Consider the following 12,370-nt stretch of genomic DNA (forward strand, 5'->3'; position numbering starts at 1 on the left):
GCATATTTCAAAAAATTGTGTATGAAGTAATGACATTATTTTAGGAATAAACAATGAAAGTGCAGGCTGAATTCTTATGTAGTCTTCATGGTTGAGTCAACTGTCCTGGTCATCTCGACACATTCCCCCTTGAGAGTTCCTGTGGACAAAACACATACAAAGAGAGTCACAATGTAAATTTCCCCAACTCATTTGCCGAATTTCATATGATTTTGAGCTAGTTCTTTGAAGTCTTGTCAGTGTACAAAATGTGTTCACAATTAATTTATTCTGACAAATGTTTTGAAATGCTCAGTATTTTTGGTTTGAAATGCAACTGGGCTCAGGGCTCTTGTATCAGTTTTTCATATGCATTTTCTGAAACAATGTTTGCTCAGGACTAGGGCTGTAAAATTCCTGGAACGTTCAATAAATTCCCTGGTTTTCCAGAAATCCTGGTCGGAGGATTCCAGATTTCCTGCTTATTCCCTCCTGATTCAAGTGAACCCTCCAACCGGGATTTTGGAAAACAAATTGAATTTATGGAAAGTTCCTGGAATTTTGCTACCATACTCAGGACAGAAGTAAAACATTATCATTTTTCTTAAAGAGCAAAAGCGTTGTTACGTCCAACAATAGCCCATACAAACAAATAAATTGTGTCTTTTATGGAAGTATTAGTGCAATGCCTTCACTGAAGGCGGTATTCTGACATGAGATCACTACGCTTATGCGTCTGAGTCTGAGTTGCGCACAAAGCAAAGATTTTCTGTAAAATAAGCATTAAAAACATTAGTTGATTAATTGGTCAAGCAGAGCACCAAGCTTCAAACCATACAGTAATGACGAAGATAATCAGTAATATTGTTTTCATGAGTATTTCATCTATGCACATTTTCTTGGGGTTTTCGAGTCAGGCACGTAAACCTCCACCAAGGAATACTGGCAGACATGCATACATTTATTTCAGCCTCCAAGTGCATTTGTGTAATGGCCTATATTTCAACATGGCTCCCTTTGCACATGATTCTTGACCACTTTATCAAAACATATGAATATACAAAAAAAAACATCCCACAACAACTCTAAATGCTTCAATTATGTGTGCAGACTCTTCTTTTTCACATATCAGTTACAATACTGTTGTTTAAACAAAACAGCAAACAAAATAAATCATTGATGAAACATGTAATAAGTGTGTTGGGGTTTGGTTATTATTATAATACATTTCCTTTTCGAAATGTTTTATTATTGTGGCAAGGCTTTGACCAATTTTAGCAACATTGTTCTAAACAGAGAAAAGGCTACAATGAAACAATTCAGCTAGATATTATTATTTTACCTTTATTTAACTAGGCAGGTCAGTTAAGGACAAACTCTTATTTTCAATGATGGCCTAGAAACAGAGAGTTAACTGCCTTGTTCAGGGGTAGAACAACAGATTTTTACCTTGTCAGATCAGGGAGTCAATCGTGCAACCTTCCGGTTACTAGTCCAACGCTCTAACCACTCGGCTACCTGCCACTCCAGGTATGGTGGAAGCTATGTCAAAGTCATTGACCCACTTCAATCTGTGTGTCTGGTTGGTAAGCATAGGAGGTTGGACCGATACATATTCTACTATGCTAACACTACTGACCAAACTTAGTCCTCATATAGAACAATACAAAAACCTGTGTGGGATCCAGACTTGAATGTTAATGAAATGCCAATTTGTGTTGACACTATTAAGGTTTTAATTGAGGATTTAGTTAATCATCCATTATATTTTTGCCACATTTTGAATGTGTATGACAAAGTAACAAAAATGTGGTAACAAATGAAAAGTTGTTGTGTATAGGATAGAAATGCAACATATGAGCATCTTATCGAGGTTATTGTAGTTTCAAGGGAACATGTAATTGTTCTACAAAATGGAACATGTCTTTCTTTGTGTTTACTGCAGCAACATTGTTTCAGGAAATTCACTGGGCTGATCGAAATGAAATGTAAAGTAAGTCATTGATCATTATTTTAGATATGTTCTGGTCAATGCTAATACTCGTGCTGTACACAGCAAATGCATGGTACAGTAGGTAGCAGTATTTCTGCCTTGTTCATTTAGTCACTCTAACAAAACATTATCCCAAAAGGTATTGCAGCTAAATATATAAAGAGCATCTTACCCAATTGTATGTTTAGATACATGTTATTAATTGTGTTCACTTTCATGTGATTGATTATATGGTTATTCAAAAGTCCTAGTTGACATTTGTTTGTATATCTAGCTAGATGAGTGAATGAATAAGATCTGAAATGATAATTTGCTTTTTGGACATTTTTTTTCACAATGACTTTAATATGTATTGCTTTTATTTGATGCTGTATTCAAATGATTGATGCTACTGTAATATCAAGCATTTTTCTCTGGACTACAATACCATTGTCCATCCCTCATGTCTTTCACCTGTCTCTCTCCCGCCTGGGTGGGTTCCAAATAGCTCCTGATTGACGGCATCATAGGTACTCTGGTTATCTTCCTTATTCAGGAGCTGCTCATCTGCATCACAGCCATGCTGTTTGGCCTCAGTGTGCTGGACTCAAGTGGTGGAATGCAGGTGAGCCCCCACATATACACTACAGTATATATAGAAAAGTATGTGGACATCCCTTCAAATGAGTGGATCGGCCAACACTCCATTGCTGACTGGTGTATAAAATCGAGCATACAGTGGTGGGCCACACAAGGAACGCTGAGTGCTAAAGCACGTAGCGCGTCAAAATATCTGTCCTAGGTTGCAGTGAAGAATCACACTTCACCATCTGGCAGTCCGACGGACAAATCTGGGTTGGCGGATGCCAGGAGTATGCTACCTGCCCCAATGCATAGTGCCAACTGTACAGTTTGGTTGAGGAGGAATAAGGGCCTGGGGCTGCTTTTCATGGTTCCGGTTAGGCCCCTTAGTTCCATTGAAGGGAATGCTACAGCATACAATGACATTCTAGACAATTCTGTGCTTCCAACTGTGGCAACAGTTTGGGGAAAGCCCTTTCCTTTTTCAGCATGACAATACCCCATGCACAAAGCGAGTTCCAGAAATGGTTTGTCGAGATCCGTGTGGAAGAACTTGAGTGGCCTGCACAGAGCCCTGACCTCAACCCCATAGAACACCTTTGGGATGAATTGGAACACCGACTGCGAGCCAGGCCTAATCGCCCAACATCAGTGCCCTACCTCACTAATGTTCTTTTGGCTGAAGTCCCTGCAGCAATGTCTAGAGGAAAGCCTTCCCAGAAGAGTGAAGGCTGTTGTAGCAGCAAAGAGGAGACCAACACCATATTAATGCCCATGATTTTGGAATGATATGTTCAACAAGCAGGTGTCCACATACTCTTGGCCATGTAGTGTATGATAGACCACATGGGGAAGGGCATTTTAAAACATACCAAGCTCCATTTTACACATGCAGCGATGCCCAGGTATTGCGATTAAAAACCTGTATTTAGAACTCTGCAGGTCGTGTTTGCTGCATATGAAAGTTTATTTTGATCTATTCATTTTATATGGGCCTGATTCAGACTTAGGAAATTTCCAGACTAGTCTCATAGATTAGACGCAACATAGTAAATGTAAATCTGTGACACTCAAATTAGTATGATAAGTTATGTTTGGTATGGTTACTTAAGATCGTCGCCAAACCCACTGGCTACAGGTTATCTACAAGTATCTGCTAGGTAAAGCCCCGCCTTATCTCAGTTCACTGGTCACCATAGCAGCAACCACTCGTAGCACGCGCTCCAGCAGGTATATCTCACTGGTCACCCCCAAAGCCACTTCCTCCTTTGGTCGCCTTTCCTTCCAGTTCTCTGCTGCCAATGACTGGAACGAACTACAAAAATCACTGAAGCTGGAGACTCATAACTCCCTCACTAGCTTTAAGCACCAGCTGTCAGAGCAGCTCACAGATCACTGCACCTGTACATAGCCCATCTGTAAACAGCCCATCTATCTACCTTATCCCCATACTGTATTTATTTATTTATCTTGCTCCTTTACACCCCAGTATCTCTACTTGCACATTCATCTTCTGCACATCTACCATTCCAGTGTTTAATTTCTATATTGTAATTACTTCGCCACCATGGCCTATTTATTGCCTTAACTCCCTTATCTTACCTCATTTGCACTCACTGTATATAGACTTTTTTTGTTTTATTTTTTCTACTGTATTATTGACTGTATGTTTTGTTTATTCCATGTGTAACTCTGTGTTGTTGTATGTGTCGAATTGCTATGCTGTATCTTGGCCAGGTCGCAGTTGCAAATTAAAACTTGTTCTCAACTAGCCTACCTGTGTCACGGGCTGGCTCGAAGAACAACAGGAGAGGTAGAGTCAGGCGCAGGAGACAGAGAGTTCGTGACCACACTTCTTTATTCGAAGCAACTGGATGTGGTCGCCAAAAGTATAGGGGCGCAGCCCTTAAATTATTCTGCGGTGGTGTACACAATGAAAATAAACCACAGGCAGAAGGAAAACCCAGTACACGTTCCTTTAGCACAAAAAAACCCGGACAAGCAACACAATCACGTACAACCACATACATCCTACGCTAAACTAAATAACCCCCCCTTACTAATGACTAACCCAAAACAGGTGCGTGCCTACCTAGACCTAACCAACAGAAAGTGAAACAAAAAGGGATCGATGGCAGCTAGTAGGCCGGCGACGACGACCGCCGAGCTCCGCCCGGCCGAGGAGGGGCGCCACCATCCGTCACTGTCGTGACAACCTGGTTAAATAAAGGTGAAATTAAAAATAAATTAAAAAAAGATAGGTCACTTAAGGCAAAAATGAAAGAAGCGTGGATGGACGGGATGGATGGATGTATGGATGGATGAGTAGGCGTATAACGCAAACGTCTAGCAATCTAAAGGTACAGTTTTAGCTAATTAGCAACTTTGCAACTACTTACTACTTTTTAGCTTCTTTGCAACTACTCAGCATGTTAGGTAACCCTAACCCTAACCTTAACCCTTTTAGCTAACCTTAACCCTTTAACCTAACTCCTAACCTTAACTCCTAACTCCAAATTGTACTAATTGCAATTCGTTATGTATCATACAAATTGGATGATGGACATTCACAAATGAATACATACCATACAAAACGTAACATATCATACTAAATGGAGTGTCTCGGAATATAGGAAATGCTCTGAGACCATGTTGGCCTTTCCTATGCTTTTTCATTTAAACACTTCTCAGTATTTGGTATTCAGACTTACTTTATGCAGGTGCGCAACAAGATCTTTGGGAGTGGTCTCTTATGTGCACTGAATAGTTTTAATTAAACTGCTGTTTTCAGTTATCTATAGTCATCTCTTTAAATACGGTGTGCCTTTAATTTGAATTTTCTCGACAGACTCACTATAATATAGTGAGAGAATGGGTTCAGAATGTTAGGGATCAATGAAAGAAATCCATCAAAATATAGAGAAAACTGTAACAATAAGGGTTGACCATTGGTCTTAAGATGGCGGCGAAAGATAGGGCAGCTGTGCTTCTAACTCCTAAGCAACTTTGCAGTATTGTTTTTTTATGTGTTACTTCTAACATTATTAGCCCAGAATTTTTTTGGTGTTATTATGTACAACTGGAAATAACTTCTGGATATCAGAGCGGCAGTAACTCACCAGCATTACCATCATTACGACCTGGAATACGACTTTCCCAAAAGTATCCTTTGTTCGTACCCCCCAGGGCAATTGAACTGATTCTAGAGGCTGATCCAAAATCCCGCCGGTGGGGAAGAGTTTTTCGGAGTGAACCTCTAGTCCGACTCAGGAGGCACACACACCACCCACCACTTCTGAGTATATTACTTGCTAATGTTCAGTCTGGATAATAAAGTTGACGTGCTCAGGGTGAGGATTTCCTTCCAGAGAGACATCAGGGATTGTAACATACTCAGTTTCACGAAAACATGGCTCTTTCGGGATATACTGTCTGAGGCCGTACATTCAGTTGAGTTCTCAGTTCATCGCGCTGACAGGAATAAAGATCTCTCCGTGAAGAAGAAGGGCGGGGGTGTATATTTCATGATGAACTACTCATTGTGTGATTGTGATAACGTACAGAAACTCAAATCCTTTTGTTCACCTGACCTAGAATACCTCACAATCAAATGCCATCCGTATTACCTCCCAAGATAATTCTCTTCGGTTATTATCACAGCTGTGAATATTTTCCATCAAGCTAATGCCCTCAAAGAACTACACCGGACTCCATGCAAACTGGAAACCACATATCCTGAGGCCACATTTATTGTAGCAGTGGATTTTAACAGAGCTAATCTGAGGGAAATGCTACCGAAGTTCTACCAACACATTGACTGTAGCACTCGCTCTGAGAAAAGATTGGACCATTGTTACTCAGCTTTTCGAAATGGCTACAAGGCCCTCCCCTGCCCCCCCTTCGGCAAATCTGATCACGACTCCATTTTGCTCCTCCCTTCCTATAGGCAGAAACTCAAACAGGAATTATCTGTGCTACGGACTATTCAACGCTGGTCTGACCAATCGGAATCCATGCTTCAAGATTGTTTTGATCACGTGGACTGGGATATGTTCCAGGTAGCTTCTGACAATAATATTGACGAATACACGGATACGGTGACTGAGCTTATCAGGAAATATATAGGAGATGTTGTACCCACTGTGAATATTAAAACCAACCCAAAACTGAAAGCGCCAACCACTGCATTTCACTATGGCAAAGCGACTGGGAATATGGCTGAATACAAACAGTGTAGTTATTCCCTCTGCAAAGCAATCAAACAGGCAAAACGTCAGTACAGAGACAAAGTGAAGTCGCAATTCAACGGCTCAGACACGAGACGTATGTGGCAGGGTCTATAGACAATCATGGACTACATAGGGAAAACCAGCCACGTCTCGGACAACGACGTCTTGCTTCCGGATGAGCTAAACACCCTTTTCGACCATTTTGAGGAAAACACAGTGCCAATGACGCGGCTAGCTACCAAGGATGGTGGACTCTTCTTTTCCATGGCCGACGTGAGTAAGACATTTAAACGTGTTAACCCTCGCAAGGCTGCAGACCCAGCGGCATCCGTAGCCACATCCTCAGAGCATGCGCAGACCACCTGGCTGGAGTATTTACGGACATATTCAGTCTCTCCCTGTCCCTGTCTGCTGTCCCCATATGCTTCAAGACCACCATTGTTCCTCTACCCAAGAAAGCAAAGGTAACTGAACTAAATGACTGTTGCCCCATAGCACTCACTTCTGTCATCATTAAGTGCTTTGAGAGACTAGTCAAGGATCATGTCACCTTACCTAACACCCTAGACCCACTTCAATTTGCTTACTGCTCCCAATGGATCCACAGACGATGCAATCGCCATCACACTGCACACTGCCCTATCCCACCTATGTAAGAATGCTGTTCATTGACTATAGTGCAGCATTCAACACCATAGTACCCTCCAAGCTCATCATTAAGCTTGGGTCTGAACCCCGCCCTGTGCAACTTGGTCCTGGACTTCCTGACGGGCTGCCCCCAGGTGGTGAAGGTAGGAAACAACACCTCCACTTATCTGATTCTCAACACAGGGGCCCCACAAGGGTGCAAGCTCAGCCCCCTCCTCTACTCCCTGTTCACCCATGACTGCATGGCCACGCACGCCTCCAACTCAATCATCAAGTTTGCAGACGACACAACAGTAGTAGGCCTGATTACCAACAATGATGACACAACCTACAGGGAGGAGGTGAGGGCCCTGGGAGTGTGGTGCCAGGAAAATAACTTCTCAATCAATGTCAACAAAACAAAGGAGCTGATCGTGGATTTCAGGAAACAGCAGAGGGAGCACCCCCCTATCAACATTGACAGGACCGCAGTGGAGAAGGTGGAAAGCTTCAAGTTCCTCTGCGTACACATCACTGACAAACTGAAACGTTTTACCCACACAGACATTGTGGTGATGAAGGCGCAACAGCGCCTCTTCAACCTCAGGAGGCTGAAGAAATTTGGCTTGTTACCTAAAATCCTCACAAACCTTTACAGATGTACAATTGAGAGCATCCTGTCGGGCTGTATCACCGCCTGGTACGGTAACTGCACCGCCCACAACTGCAGGGCTCTCCAGAGGGTGGTGTGGTCTGCACAACACATCACCGGGGCAAACTACCTGCCCTCCAGGACACCTACAGCACCCGATGTCACAGGAAGGCCAAAAAGATCATCAAGGGCAACAACCACCCGAGCCACTGCCTGTTCACCCCGCTATCGTCCAGAAGGCGAGGTCAGTACAGGTGCATCAAAGCATGGATTGAGAGACTGAAAAACAGATTCTATCTCAAGGCCATCAGACTGTTAAATAGCCATCACTAGCACCTTAGAGGTTGCTGCACTATATACATAGACTTGAAATCACTGGCTACTTTATTAATTGGAACACTAGTCACTTTAATAATGTTTACATATATTGCACTACTCATCTCATATGTACAGTGGGTATAGAAAGTCACCACCCTCTTTCAAAAATGTTCACCTTTTGTTGCCTTATTGCCTGAAATGAAAACACATACAAATCTGACTTTTACCGGCTTTATTTACACACAGTAACCCACCATGGCCAAGAATCCACTAAGATCTACGATATAAAGTTGTGGAAAGGTGCAAGTCAGGGGATGAATATGAAAATATTTCAAAGGCTTTGTCTATGCCTCAGAGCATAGTTAAGCCCATTTTAAGAAGTGTAATGCGTATGGCACCACCCAGACCCTGCATAGATCAGGCCGTCCCTCCAAACTTAATTGACCGGGCAAGGAGACTGATCAGAGAGGCTACTAAGAAGCCAATGGTGACTTTGAAGGAGCATCAGGCCTTTATGGCAAAGACTGGTCAATGTGTGCATGTGACCACAATATCACAAGCACTCCACAAATCTGGCCTCTGTGGAGGGTGACAAGAAAAAAAACGTTCCTCAAAAAAGCCACATCAAGTCTAGTCTCATTTGAGCTTTGCCAGATAGCACATTGTAGATTCTGAGGCCAAGTGGCAAAAGGTGCTGTGGTCAGATGAGACCAAAATTGAACTTTTTTGCCTGAACATAAAATGATATGTCTGGCAAAAAAAAAACAATCTTTCCACCCAAAGAACACCATGCCTACAGTAAAGTATGGCGATGGCAGCATCCTGTTGTGGCGGTGTTTCTCTTCAGCAGGGACTGGTGCACTTGTCAGGATAGAAGGGAAAATGGACTGTGCAAGATTCTTGAGGAGAACCTGCAGGCCTCTGCCAGGAAGTTGAAAATGGGAAGATGGTTCACGGTTCAGCATGACAATGACCCAAAGCACACCGCTAAAGCAACCGTACAGTGGCTGAAGGACAAGAAGGTGAATGTCCTTGAGTGGCCTAGTGTAGTCAGAGCCCCGACCTAAATACCATCGAGAATCTGTGGAATGACTTGAAGAGTGCAGTCCATGAGCGGTCACCATGCAATTTGACTGAGCTTGAACAATTCTGCAAGGAATAATGGGCAAATATTGCACAGTGTAGGTGTGCAAAGTTAGTAGAGATGTATTCAAAGTGACTCGTGGCTGTAATTCAAGCAAAAGGTGGTTCCACCAAGTATTAACTCAGGGGGGTGTTCACTTATCCAAATAGGGAATTGTACTGTTTAATACATTTTCAGATTTTTTTGATAATTTCTTTCACTTGGATATTGTGGGTTACTGTGTGTAAATAAAGCCGGATAAAGTCTGATTTTATGTGTTTTCATTTCAGGCTGTAAGGCAACAAAAGGTGAACATTTTGAAAGGGGGTGGTGACTTTCTATACCCACTGTATATACTGTATTCTATTATACTGTATTTTAGTCCATGCCGCTCTGACATTGCTCGGCCAAATATTTCTATATTGTTAATTTCATTCCTTTACCTTAAATGTGTGTGTATTGTTGTGAAATTGTTAGATATTACTGCACTGTTGGAGCTAGAAACACAAGTGTGCACCTGCAATACATCTGCTAAATGTGTATGTGACCAAGAAAATTTGATTTGATTTATCAATCTACCCTAATCCACACTGGTCGTGGAGCTGATATGACAACGGTCCAGTCGTCGTAAACCATGCGCCAGGCTCCAGGTTTAAACGGCCAGGCTTAGTCTGTGTTCTATGATGAATCCATATTGATTCCATGAAGTGGTCTACATGTCCCAAATTATTGAACTTGTAATACATTAAATATTATCCACTATTGCCAGTGACCCTCAGGATAAACTATACGGACATGACAGAGGAAAGAAAGAAACTAACGATGTACTGGAATGATGCCAAATGTAGGCTACAAATTGAAGAGACTGTACTTGTGAAGGTGGTAAATGACCTTTTAATGGCGTCAGACCGAGGCTCTGCATCGGTCCTCATGCTCGTAGACCTTAGTGCTGCTTTTGATACCATCGATCACCACATTCTTTTGGAGAGATTGGAAACCCAAATTGGTCTACACGGACAAGTTCTGAACTGGTTTAGATCTTCCCTGTCGGAAAGATATCAGTTTGTCTCTGTGAATGGTTTGTCCTCTGACAAATCAACTGTAAATGTCAGTGTTCCTCAAGGTTCCGTTTTAGGACCACTATTGTTTTCACTATATATTTTACCTCTTGGTGATGTCATTAGAAAACATAATGTTAACTTTCACTGCTATGCGGATGACACACAGCTGTACATTTCAATGAAACATGGTGAAGCCCCAAAATTGTCCTCGCTGGAAGCCTGTGTTTCAGACATAAGGAAGTGGATGGCTGCAAACTTTCTACTTTTAAACTCGGACAAAACAGAGATGCTTGTTCTAGGTCCCAAGAAACAAAGAGATCTTCTGTTGAATCTGACAATTAATCTTCATGGTTGTACAGTCGTCTCCAATAAAACTGTGAAGGACCTCGGCGTTACTCTGGACCCTGATCTCTCTTTTGAAGAACATATCAAGATTGTTTCAAGGACAGTTTTTTTTCCATCTGTGTAACATTGCAAAGATCAGACATTTTCTGTCCAAAATTGATGCAGAAAAATTAATCCATGCTTTTGTTACTTGTAGGTTAGACTACTGCAATGCTCTACTTTACGGCTACCCGGATAAAGCACTAAATAAACTTCAGTTAGTGCTAAATACGGCTGCTAGAATCCTGACTAGAACCAAAAAATGTGATCATATTACTCCAGTGCTAGCCTCCCTACACTGGCTTCCTGTTAAGGCAAGGGCTGATTTCAAGGTTTTACTGTTAACCTACAAAGCATTACATGGGCTTGCTCCTACCTATCTTTCCGATTTGGTCCTGCTGTTCATACCTACACGTACTGTCACAAGACGCAGGCGTCCTAATTGTCCCTAGAATTTCTAAACAAACAGCTGGAGGCAGGGCTTTCTCCTATAGAGCTCCATTTTTATGGAATGGTCTGCCTACCCATGTGAGAGACGCAGACTCTGTCTCAACCTTTATGTCTTTATTGAAGACTCATCTCTTCAGTAGGTCCTATGATTGAGTGTAGTCTGGCCCAGGAGTGTGAAGGTGAACGGAACGGCACTGGAGCAACGAACCGCCCTTGCTGTCTCTGCCTAGCCGGTTCCCCTCTCTCCACTGGGATTCTCTGCCTCTAACCCTATTACAGGGGCTGAGTCACTGGCTTACTGGTGCTCATCCATGCCGTCCCTAGGAGGGGTGCGTCACTTGAGTGTGTTGAGTCACTGACGTGGTCTTCCTGTCTGGGTTGGCTACCCCCCTTGGGTTGTGCCGTGGCGGAGATCTTTGTGGGCTATACTCGGCCTTGTCTCAGGATGGTAAGTTGGTGGTTGAAGCTATCCCTCTAGTGGTGTGGGGGCTGTGCTTTGGCAAAGTGGGTGGGGTTATATCCTGTCCGGGGGTATCATCGGATGGGGCCACAGTGTCTCCTGACCCCTCCTGTCTGAGACTCCAGTATTTATGCTGCAGTAGTTTATGTGTCGGGGGGCTAGGGTCAGTCTGTAGAGACAGCAGGAGCGGTAGAGATACTCTCATTGATCGGCTATGAAAAGCCAACTGACATTTACTCCTGAGGTGCTGATCTGATGCACCCTCGACAACTACTTTGATTATTATTATACCATGCTGGTCATTTATGAACATTTGAACATCTTGGCCATGTTCTGTTATAATCTCCACCCGGCACAGCCAGAAGAGGACTGGCCACCCCTCATAGCCTGGTTCCTCTCTAGGTTTCTTCCTAGGTTTTGGCCTTTGTAGGGAGTTTTTCCTAGCCACCGTGCTTCTACACCTGCATTGCTTGCTGTTTGGTGTTTTAGGCTGGTTGTCTGTACAGCACTTTGAGATATCAGCTGATGTAGGA

This window comes from Salmo salar, chromosome ssa27 (assembly GCF_905237065.1).
Source record: "Salmo salar chromosome ssa27, Ssal_v3.1, whole genome shotgun sequence".
In the NCBI taxonomy this organism is placed as follows: domain Eukaryota; kingdom Metazoa; phylum Chordata; class Actinopteri; order Salmoniformes; family Salmonidae; genus Salmo; species Salmo salar.